Here is an 11,536-nt window from a genome sequence, read left to right as displayed (position 1 = left end):
CGAGTCCCTTTGTGATTGCTCTTCTTGTACTTACTCACTGGGTGTGCCTGGAAAATCTTTTTTTCCGTGTGTTTCAAGGTTGCAAAAACTGGGTAACATTCAAGCCAAAAGGTTTTATCAATCACACTTCTTCACTGCTAAAGAGGTATGCACAAATAGCAATTATCTTCCGGAACTCAATGTGCTGCTCTTAAGACCAGGATGTTCAATTGAGAAGGTTAGAGCGTAGAGGCGATGGTGCCAGTGGCTGATCTTCTTTCTTGCCCCTAATCTCTACTTACAAAAAATTTCAATTCCCATCTGTCTGCAGTGCTCATTTGAAAAAAGAAACAAATCTACAAGAGGCCCTATTACAAGTCAGTACATGAGATCAGCAAAGACCCACTTCCTTGAATTAAAATGATTTCATCTCCAACTGTTTGGCCATGGAACTGCATCATCTCTGATGTCCAAAAGAAAGGATTATGACGTCACCCATTATGAAAGGGCCATCGTATGTCAGACAAAATCACTGAGACATTGTCGCAGCTGTGCAGCTGGGAAAATGACTCTTTTGCAGCATGCTGGGCCGGTTAGCTCAGATGGTTAGAGCGTGGTGCTAATAACGCCAAGGTCATGGGTTCAATCCCCATACTGGCCATTGAAAAGCACGATGCAAGCAACTCTTTCCAAGGCAAGATTAATCCTGACTGCACGGTTGCTTGCTTTTCACATGCTACATAAACCTGGCCTTTTGAGTTATCAACCAGGTAACATTGCTGACTGAACTGTCTTGCATAAGAAACCTTTCCCGCATTTCCTTTTTAGTTAATGATATCAAAGAATACTCACATAATTTCACATTCCCAGATAGTTCAACGCTGTCTACAGGTTTTGCAATTCAAAAAATTATTCACATGTACGTTTTTACAATCAAGTCTCCCTTCCTCACTCACCCAGCTCCTCTAGCCTCCTGAAACAAACCTCTGTTCAGACCACACAGTCTAATGAGCACGGCTTCAGTCCTTTGAAAGACTCGGTTCCGACCACGTGGCCTAATGGACAAGGCTTCTGACTTTGGATCAGAAGATTGAGGGTTCGAGTCCTTTCGTGGTTGACCTTCCAGTCCTTTCTGTTTGATGTGCCTGGAAAGTACAAACTTCCATGGGGTTTTCATGGTCGTAGGAACAGAGTGACACGTAAGCAAAGGAAGCTATTATCAATCACCCTCACTGAGCTGTTTTGCACAAGAAACATTTTCCTGCATGTACTTATGCACACAATGATATCGAAGAGTATCTGACACAACATCACATTCACAAATGCTTCAACGCTGTCTATGGGCTTTACAATTGTGAAGTTTTCACATGTCCTGTTTTACAATCAAGTCCCCCTTCCTCACTGTCCTAGCTCCCCTAACCTTTCGAAACCCACCCTAGTTCAGACCAAGTGACCTAATGGACAAAGCATCTGACTTCAAATAGGAAGATTGAAGGGTCGAGTCCCTTTGTGGTTGCTCTTCTTGTACTTACTCACTGGGTGTGCCTGGAAAATCTTTTTTTCCGTGTGTTTCAAGGTTGCAAAAACTGGGTAACATTCAAGCCAAAAGGTTTTATCAATCACACTTCTTCACTGCTAAAGAGGTATGCACAAATAGCAATTATCTTCCGGAACTCAATGTGCTGCTCTTAAGACCAGGATGTTCAATTGAGAAGGTTAGAGCGTAGAGGCGATGGTGCCAGTGGCTGATCTTCTTTCTTGCCCCTAATCTCTACTTACAAAAAATTTGAATTCCCATCTGTCTGCAGTGCTCATTTGAAAAAAGAAACAAATCTACAAGAGGCCCTATTACAAGTCAGTACATGAGATCAGCAAAGACCCACTTCCTTGAATTAAAATGATTTCATCTCCAACTGTTTGGCCATGGAACTGCATCATCTCTGATGTCCAAAAGAAAGGATTATGACGTCACCCATTATGAAAGGGCCATCGTATGTCAGACAAAATCACTGAGACATTGTCGCAGCTGTGCAGCTGGGAAAATGACTCTTTTGCAGCATGCTGGGCCGGTTAGCTCAGATGGTTAGAGCGTGGTGCTAATAACGCCAAGGTCATGGGTTCAATCCCCATACTGGCCATTGAAAAGCACGATGCAAGCAACTCTTTCCAAGGCAAGATTAATCCTGACTGCACGGTTGCTTGCTTTTCACATGCTACATAAACCTGGCCTTTTGAGTTATCAACCAGGTAACATTGCTGACTGAACTGTCTTGCATAAGAAACCTTTCCCGCATTTCCTTTTTAGTTAATGATATCAAAGAATACTCACATAATTTCACATTCCCAGATAGTTCAACGCTGTCTACAGGTTTTGCAATTCAAAAAATTATTCACATGTACGTTTTTACAATCAAGTCTCCCTTCCTCACTCACCCAGCTCCTCTAGCCTCCTGAAACAAACCTCTGATCAAGACCACACAGTCTAATGAGCACGGCTTCAGTCCTTTGAAAGACTCGGTTCCGACCACGTGGCCTAATGGACAAGGCGTCTGACTTCGTATCAGAAGATTGAGGGTTCGAGTCGCTTCGTGGTTGAGCTTCCAGTCCTTGCTGTTTGATGTGCCTGGAAATTACAAACTTCCATGGGTTTTTCATGGTTGTAGGAACAGAGTGACACTTAAGCAAAGGAAGCTATTATCAATCACCCTCACTGAGCTGTTTTGCACAAGAAACATTTTCCTGCATGTACTTATGCACACAATGATATCGAAGAGTATCTGACACAACATCACATTCACAAATGCTTCAACGCTGTCTATGGGCTTTACAATTGTGAAGTTTTCACATGTCCTGTTTTACAATCAAGTCTCCCTTCCTCACTGTCCTAGATCCCCTAACCTTTCGAAACCCACCCTAGTTCAGACCAAGTGACCTAATGGACAAAGCATCTGACTTCAAATAGGAAGATTGAAGGGTCGAGTCCCTTTGTGGTTGCTCTTCTTGTACTTACTCACTGGATGTGCCTGGAAAATCTTTTTTTCCGTGTGTTTCAAGGTTGCAAAAACAGGGTAACATTCAAGCGAAAAGGTTTTATCAATCACACTTCTTCACTGCTAAAGAGGTATGCACAAATAGCAATTATCTTCCGGAACTCAATGTGCTGCTCTTAAGACCAGGATGTTCAATTGAGAAGGTTAGAGCGTAGAGGCGATGGTGCCAGTGGCTGATCTTCTTTCTTGCCCCTAATCTCTACTTACAAAAAATCTGAATTCCCATCTGTCTGCAGTGCTCATTTGAAAAAAGAAACAAATCTACAAGAGGCCCTATTACAAGTCAGTACATGAGATCAGCAAAGACCCACTTCCTTGAATTAAAATGATTTCATCTCCAACTGTTTGGCCATGGAACTACATCATCTCTGATGTCCAAAAGACAGGATTATGACGTCACCCATTATGAAAGGGCCATCGTATGTCAGACAAAATCACTGAGACATTGACGCAGCTGTGCAGCTGGGAAAATGACTCTTTTGCAGCATGCTGGGCCGGTTAGCTCAGATGGTTAGAGAGTGGTGCTAATAACGCCAAGGTCATGGGTTCCATCCCCATACTGGCAATTGAAAAGCACGATGCAAGCAACTCTTTCCAAGGCAAGATTAATCCTGACTGCACAGTTGCTTGCTTTTCACATGCTACATAAACCTGGCCTTTTGAGTTATCAACCAGGTAACATTGCTGACTGAACTGTCTTGCATAAGAAACCTTTCCCGCATTTCCTTTTTAGTTAATGATATCAAAGAATACTCACATAATTTCACATTCCCAGATAGTTCAACGCTGTCTACAGGTTTTGCAATTCAAAAAATTATTCACATGTACGTTTTTACAATCAAGTCTCCCTTCCTCACTCACCCAGCTCCTCTAGCCTCCTGAAACAAACCTCTGATCAAGACCACACAGTCTAATGAGCACGGCTTCAGTCCTTTGAAAGACTCGGTTCCGACCACGTGGCCTAATGGACAAGGCGTCTGACTTCGTATCAGAAGATTGAGGGTTCGAGTCGTTTCGTGGTTGAGCTTCCAGTCCTTGCTGTTTGATGTGCCTGGAAATTACAAACTTCCATGGGTTTTTCATGGTTGTAGGAACAGAGTGACACTTAAGCAAAGGAAGCTATTATCAATCACCCTCACTGAGCTGTTTTGCACAAGAAACATTTTCCTGCATGTACTTATGCACACAATGATATCGAAGAGTATCTGACACAACATCACATTCACAAATGCTTCAACGCTGTCTATGGGCTTTACAATTGTGAAGTTTTCACATGTCCTGTTTTACAATCAAGTCTCCCTTCCTCACTGTCCTAGATCCCCTAACCTTTCGAAACCCACCCTAGTTCAGACCAAGTGACCTAATGGACAAAGCATCTGACTTCAAATAGGAAGATTGAAGGGTCGAGTCCCTTTGTGGTTGCTCTTCTTGTACTTACTCACTGGATGTGCCTGGAAAATCTTTTTTTCCGTGTGTTTCAAGGTTGCAAAAACAGGGTAACATTCAAGCGAAAAGGTTTTATCAATCACACTTCTTCACTGCTAAAGAGGTATGCACAAATAGCAATTATCTTCCGGAACTCAATGTGCTGCTCTTAAGACCAGGATGTTCAATTGAGAAGGTTAGAGCGTAGAGGCGATGGTGCCAGTGGCTGATCTTCTTTCTTGCCCCTAATCTCTACTTACAAAAAATCTGAATTCCCATCTGTCTGCAGTGCTCATTTGAAAAAAGAAACAAATCTACAAGAGGCCCTATTACAAGTCAGTACATGAGATCAGCAAAGACCCACTTCCTTGAATTAAAATGATTTCATCTCCAACTGTTTGGCCATGGAACTACATCATCTCTGATGTCCAAAAGACAGGATTATGACGTCACCCATTATGAAAGGGCCATCGTATGTCAGACAAAATCACTGAGACATTGACGCAGCTGTGCAGCTGGGAAAATGACTCTTTTGCAGCATGCTGGGCCGGTTAGCTCAGATGGTTAGAGAGTGGTGCTAATAACGCCAAGGTCATGGGTTCCATCCCCATACTGGCAATTGAAAAGCACGATGCAAGCAACTCTTTCCAAGGCAAGATTAATCCTGACTGCACGGTTGCTTGCTTTTCACATGCTACATAAACCTGGCCTTTTGAGTTATCAACCAGGTAACATTGCTGACTGAACTGTCTTGCATAAGAAACCTTTCCCGCATTTCCTTTTTAGTTAATGATATCAAAGAATACTCACATAATTTCACATTCCCAGATAGTTCAACGCTGTCTACAGGTTTTGCAATTCAAAAAATTATTCACATGTACGTTTTTACAATCAAGTCTCCCTTCCTCACTCACCCAGCTCCTCTAGCCTCCTGAAACAAACCTCTGTTCAGACCACACAGTCTAATGAGCACGGCTTCAGTCCTTTGAAAGACTCGGTTCCGACCACGTGGCCTAATGGACAAGGCGTCTGACTTCGGATCAGAAGATTGAGGGTTCGAGTCCCTTCGTGGTTGAGCTTCCAGTCCTTTCTGTTTGATGTGCCTGGAAAGTACAAACTTCCACGGGTTTTTCATGGTCGTAGGAACAGAGTGACACTTAAGCAAAGGAAGCTATTATCAATCACCCTCACTGAGCTGTTTTGCACAAGAAACATTTTCCTGCATGTACATATGCACACAATGATATCGAAGAGTATCTGACACAACATCACATTCACAAATGCTTCAACGCTGTCTATGGGCTTTACAATTGTGAAGTTTTCACATGTCCTGTTTTACAATCAAGTCTCCCTTCCTCACTGTCCTAGCTCCCCTAACCTTTCGAAACCCACCCTAGTTCAGACCAAGTGACCTAATGGACAAAGCATCTGACTTCAAATAGGAAGATTGAAGGGTCGAGTCCCTTTGTGGTTGCTCTTCTTGTACTTACTCACTGGATGTGCCTGGAAAATCTTTTTTTCCGTGTGTTTCAAGGTTGCAAAAACAGGGTAACATTCAAGCGAAAAGGTTTTATCAATCACACTTCTTCACTGCTAAAGAGGTATGCACAAATAGCAATTATCTTCCGGAACTCAATGTGCTGCTCTTAAGACCAGGATGTTCAATTGAGAAGGTTAGAGCGTAGAGGCGATGGTGCCAGTGGCTGATCTTCTTTCTTGCCCCTAATCTCTACTTACAAAAAATCTGAATTCCCATCTGTCTGCAGTGCTCATTTGAAAAAAGAAACAAATCTACAAGAGGCCCTATTACAAGTCAGTACATGAGATCAGCAAAGACCCACTTCCTTGAATTAAAATGATTTCATCTCCAACTGTTTGGCCATGGAACTGCATCATCTCTGATGTCCTAAAGACAGGATTATGACGTCACCCATTATGAAAGGGCCATCGTATCTCAGACAAAATCACTGAGACATTGACGCAGCTGTGCAGCTGGGAAAATGACTCTTTTGCAGCATGCTGGGCCGGTTAGCTCAGATGGTTAGAGCGTGGTGCTAATAACGCCAAGGTCATGGGTTCAATCCCCATACTGGCCACGATGCAAGCAACTCTTTCCAAGGCAAGATTAATCCTGACTGCATGGTTGCTTGCTTTTCACATGCTACATAAACCTGGCCTTTTGAGTTATCAACCAGGTAACATGGCTGACTGAACTGTCTTGCATAAGAAACCTTTCCCGCATTTCCTTTTTAGTTAATGATATCAAAGAATACTCACATAATTTCACATTCCCAGATAGTTCAACGCTGTCTACAGGTTTTGCAATTCAAAAAATTATTCACATGTACGTTTTTACAATCAAGTCTCCCTTCCTCACTCACCCAGCTCCTCTAGCCTCCTGAAACAAACCTCTGTTCAGACCACACAGTCTAATGAGCACGGCTTCAGTCCTTTGAAAGACTCGGTTCCGACCACGTGGCCTAATGGACAAGGCGTCTGACTTCGGATCAGAAGATTGAGGGTTAGAGTCCCTTCGTGGTTGAGCTTCCAGTCCTTGCTGTTTGATGTGCCTGGAAAGTACAAACTTCCATGGGTTTTTCATGGTCGTAGGAACAGAGTGACACTTAAGCAAAGGAAGCTATTATCAATCACCCTCACTGAGCTGTTTTGCACAAGAAACATTTTCCTGCATGTACTTATGCACACAATGATATCGAAGAGTATCTGACACAACATCACATTCACAAATGCTTCAACGCTGTCTATGGGCTTTACAATTGTGAAGTTTTCACATGTCCTGTTTTACAATCAAGTCTCCCTTCCTCACTGTCCTAGCTCCCCTAACCTTTCGAAACCCACCCTAGTTCAGAGCAAGTGACCTAATGGACAAAGCATCTGACTTCAAATAGGAAGATTGAAGGGTCGAGTCCCTTTGTGGTTGCTCTTCTTGTACTTACTCACTGGATGTGCCTTGAAAATCTTTTTTTCCGTGTGTTTCAAGGTTGCAAAAACAGGGTAACATTCAAGCGAAAAGGTTTTATCAATCACACTTCTTCACTGCTAAAGAGGTATGCACAAATAGCAATTATCTTCCGGAAGTCAAATTTGCTGCTCTTAAGACCAGGATGTTCAATTGAGAAGGTTAGAGCGTAGAGGCGATGGTGCCAGTGGCTGATCTTCTTTCTTGCCCCTAATCTCTACTTACAAAAAATCTGAATTCCCATCTGTCTGCAGTGCTCATTTAAAAAAAAAAGAAACAAATCTACAAGAGGCCCTATTACAAGTCAGTACATGAGATCAGCAAAGACCCACTTCCTTGAATTAAAATGATTTCATCTCCAACTGTTTGGCCATGGAACTGCATCATCTCTGATGTCCAAAAGACAGGATTATGACGTCACCCATTATGAAAGGGCCATCGTATCTCAGACAAAATCACTGAGACATTGACGCAGCTGTGCAGCTGGGAAAATGACTCTTTTGCAGCATGCTGGGCCGGTTAGCTCAGATGGTTAGAGCGTGGTGCTAATAACGCCAAGGTCATGGGTTCCATCCCCATACTGGCCATTGAAAAGCACGATGCAAGCAACTCTTTCCAAGGCAAGATTAATCCTGACTGCACGGTTGCTTGCTTTTCACATGCTACATAAACCTGGCCTTTTGAGTTATCAACCAGGTAACATTGCTGACTGAACTGTCTTGCATAAGAAACCTTTCCCGCATTTCCTTTTTAGTTAATGATATCAAAGAATACTCACATAATTTCACATTCCCAGATAGTTCAACGCTGTCTACAGGGTTTGCAATTCAAAAAATTATTCACATGTACGTTTTTACAATCAAGTCTCCCTTCCTCACTCACCCAGCTCCTCTAGCCTCCTGAAACAAACCTCTGTTCAGACCACACAGTATAATGAGCACGGCTTCAGTCCTTTGAAAGACTCGGTTCCGACCACGTGGCCTAATGGACAAGGCGTCTGACTTCGGATCAGAAGATTGAGGGTTCGAGTCCCTTCGTGGTTGAGCTTCCAGTCCTTGCTGTTTGATGTTCCTGGAAAGTACCAACTTCCATGGGTTTTTCATGGTTGTAGGAACAGAGTGACACTTAAGCAAAGGAAGCTATTATCAATCTCCCTCACTGAGCTGTTTTGCACAAGAAACATTTTCCTGCATGTACTTATGCACACAATGATATCGAAGAGTATCTGACACAACATCACATTCACAAATGCTTCAACGCTGTCTATGGGCTTTACAATTGTGAAGTTTTCACATGTCCTGTTTTACAATCAAGTCTCCCTTCCTCACTGTCCTAGCTCCCCTAACCTTTCGAAACCCACCCTAGTTCAGACCAAGTGACCTAATGGACAAAGCATCTGACTTCAAATAGGAAGATTGAAGGGTCGAGTCCCTTTGTGGTTGCTCTTCTTGTACTTACTCACTGGATGTGCCTGGAAAATCTTTTTTTTCGTGTGTTTCAAGGTTGCAGAAACAGGGTAACATTCAAGCGAAAAGGTTTTATCAATCACACTTCTTCACTGCTAAAGAGGTATGCACAAATAGCAATTATCTTCCGGAAGTCAATGTGCTGCTCTTAAGACCAGGATGTTCAATTGAGAAGGTTAGAGCGTAGAGGCGATGGTGCCAGTGGCTGATCTTCTTTCTTGCCCCTAATCTCTACTTACAAAAAATCTGAATTCCCATCTGTCTGCAGTGCTCATTTGAAAAAAGAAACAAATCTACAAGAGGCCCTATTACAAGTCAGTACATGAGATCAGCAAAGACCCACTTCCTTGAATTAAAATGATTTCATCTCCAACTGTTTGGCCATGGAACTGCATCATCTCTGATGTCCAAAAGAAAGGATTATGACGTCACCCATTATGAAAGGCCCATCGTATCTCAGACAAAATCACTGAGACATTGACGCAGCTGTGCAGCTGGGAAAATGACTCTTTTGCAGCATGCTGGGCCGATTAGCTCAGATGGTCAGAGCGTGGTGCTAATAACGCCAAGGTCATGGGTTCCATCCCCATACTGGCCATTGAAAAGCACGATGCAAGCAACTCTTTCCAAGGCAAGATTAATCCTGACTGCACGGTTGCTTGCTTTTCACATGCTACATAAACCTGGCCTTTTGAGTTATCAACCAGGTAACATTGCTGACTGAACTGTCTTGCATAAGAAACCTTTCCCGCATTTCCTTTTTAGTTAATGATATCAAAGAATACTCACATAATTTCACACTCCCAGATAGTTCAACGCTGTCTACAGGTTTTGCAATTCAAAAAATTATTCACATGTACGTTTTTACAATCAAGTCTCCCTTCCTCACTCACCCAGCTCCTCTAGCCTCCTGAAACAAACCTCTGTTCAGACCACACAGTCTAATGAGCACGGCTTCAGTCCTTTGAAAGACTCGGTTCAGACCACGTGGCCTAATGGACAAGGCGTCTGACTTCGGATCAGAAGATTGAGGGTTCGAGTCCCTTTGTGGTTGAGCTTCCAGTCCTTGCTGTTTGATGTGCCTGGAAAGTACAAACTTCCATGGGTTTTTCATGGTTGTAGGAACAGAGTGACACTTAAGCAAAGGAAGCTATTATCAATCTCCCTCACTGAGCTGTTTTGCACAAGAAACATTTTCCTGCATGTACTTATGCACACAATGATATCGAAGAGTATCTGACACAACATCACATTCACAAATGCTTCAACGCTGTCTATGGGCTTTACAATTGTGAAGTTTTCACATGTCCTGTTTTACAATCAAGTCTCCCTTCCTCACTGTCCTAGCTCCCCTAACCTTTCGAAACCCACCCTAGTTCAGACCAAGTGACCTAATGGACAAAGCATCTGACTTCAAATAGGAAGATTGAAGGGTCGAGTCCCTTTGTGGTTGCTCTTCTTGTACTTACTCACTGGATGTGCCTGGAAAATCTTTTTTTCCGTGTGTTTCAAGGTTGCAGAAACAGGGTAACATTCAAGCGAAAAGGTTTTATCAATCACACTTCTTCACTGCTAAAGAGGTATGCACAAATAGCAATTATCTTCCGGAAGTCAATGTGCTGCTCTTAAGACCAGGATGTTCAATTGAGAAGGTTAGAGCGTAGAGGCGATGGTGCCAGTGGCTGATCTTCTTTCTTGCCCCTAATCTCTACTTACAAAAAATCTGAATTCCCATCTGTCTGCAGTGCTCATTTGAAAAAAGAAACAAATCTACAAGAGGCCCTATTACAAGTCAGTACATGAGATCAGCAAAGACCCACTTCCTTGAATTAAAATGATGTCATCTCCAACTGTTTGGCCATGGAACTGCATCATCTCTGATGTCCAAAAGAAAGGATTATGACGTCACCCATTATGAAAGGGCCATCGTATCTCAGACAAAATCACTGAGACATTGACGCAGCTGTGCAGCTGGGAAAATGACTCTTTTGCAGCATGCTGGGCCGATTAGCTCAGATGGTCAGAGCGTGGTGCTAATAACGCCAAGGTCATGGGTTCAATCCCCATACTGGCCATTGAAAAGCACGATGCAAACAACTCTTTCCAAGGCAAGATTAATCCTGACTGCATGATTGCTTGCTTTTCACATGCTACATAAACCTGACCTTTTGAGTTATCAACCAGGTAACATTGCTGACTGAACTGTCTTGCATAAGAAACCTTTCCCGCATTTCCTTTTTAGTTAATGATATCAAAGAATACTCACATAATTTCACACTCCCAGATAGTTCAACGCTGTCTACAGGTTTTGCAATTCAAAAAATTATTCACATGTACGTTTTTACAATCAAGTCTCCCTTCCTCACTCACCCAGCTCCTCTAGCCTCCTGAAACAAACCTCTGTTCAGACCACACAGTCTAATGAGCACGGCTTCAGTCCTTTGAAAGACTCGGTTCAGACCACGTGGCCTAATGGACAAGGCGTCTGACTTCGGATCAGAAGATTGAGGGTTCGAGTCCCTTCGTGGTTGAGCTTCCAGTCCTTGCTGTTTGATGTGCCTGGAAAGTACAAACTTCCATGGGTTTTTCATGGTTGTAGGAACAGAGTGACACTTAAGCAAAGGAAGCTATTATCA

General features: G+C 42.9%; 10 non-coding genes across 10 annotated transcripts; all 10 read left to right on the top strand.

Moving 5' to 3' along the window:
- Window positions 1-566: 566 nt before the first annotated feature.
- On the top strand, window positions 567-640 carry trnai-aau (transfer RNA isoleucine (anticodon AAU)). The gene has a single exon. It is a non-coding gene; the product is annotated as a tRNA-Ile (tRNA).
- A 1,403-nt stretch (window positions 641-2,043) lies between these two features.
- Window positions 2,044-2,117, top strand: trnai-aau (transfer RNA isoleucine (anticodon AAU)). Its single transcript has one exon. It is a non-coding gene; the product is annotated as a tRNA-Ile (tRNA).
- A 3,339-nt stretch (window positions 2,118-5,456) lies between these two features.
- Window positions 5,457-5,529, top strand: trnar-ucg (transfer RNA arginine (anticodon UCG)). Its single transcript has one exon. It is a non-coding gene; the product is annotated as a tRNA-Arg (tRNA).
- A 947-nt stretch (window positions 5,530-6,476) lies between these two features.
- trnai-aau (transfer RNA isoleucine (anticodon AAU)) lies at window positions 6,477-6,550 on the top strand. The gene has a single exon. It is a non-coding gene; the product is annotated as a tRNA-Ile (tRNA).
- A 373-nt stretch (window positions 6,551-6,923) lies between these two features.
- Window positions 6,924-6,996, top strand: trnar-ucg (transfer RNA arginine (anticodon UCG)). Its single transcript has one exon. It is a non-coding gene; the product is annotated as a tRNA-Arg (tRNA).
- A 951-nt stretch (window positions 6,997-7,947) lies between these two features.
- trnai-aau (transfer RNA isoleucine (anticodon AAU)) lies at window positions 7,948-8,021 on the top strand. The gene has a single exon. It is a non-coding gene; the product is annotated as a tRNA-Ile (tRNA).
- Window positions 8,022-8,404: 383 nt separating this feature from the next.
- Window positions 8,405-8,477, top strand: trnar-ucg (transfer RNA arginine (anticodon UCG)). Its single transcript has one exon. It is a non-coding gene; the product is annotated as a tRNA-Arg (tRNA).
- A 1,404-nt stretch (window positions 8,478-9,881) lies between these two features.
- Window positions 9,882-9,954, top strand: trnar-ucg (transfer RNA arginine (anticodon UCG)). Its single transcript has one exon. It is a non-coding gene; the product is annotated as a tRNA-Arg (tRNA).
- Window positions 9,955-10,901: 947 nt separating this feature from the next.
- On the top strand, window positions 10,902-10,975 carry trnai-aau (transfer RNA isoleucine (anticodon AAU)). Its single transcript has one exon. It is a non-coding gene; the product is annotated as a tRNA-Ile (tRNA).
- Window positions 10,976-11,358: 383 nt separating this feature from the next.
- On the top strand, window positions 11,359-11,431 carry trnar-ucg (transfer RNA arginine (anticodon UCG)). The gene has a single exon. It is a non-coding gene; the product is annotated as a tRNA-Arg (tRNA).
- Window positions 11,432-11,536: the final 105 nt, after the last annotated feature.

This window comes from Channa argus, chromosome 20 (assembly GCF_033026475.1).
Source record: "Channa argus isolate prfri chromosome 20, Channa argus male v1.0, whole genome shotgun sequence".
NCBI lineage: Eukaryota > Metazoa > Chordata > Actinopteri > Anabantiformes > Channidae > Channa > Channa argus.
Note: the sequence above shows the minus strand (reverse complement) of the source record. Positions and strands in the feature narration are given on the sequence as shown.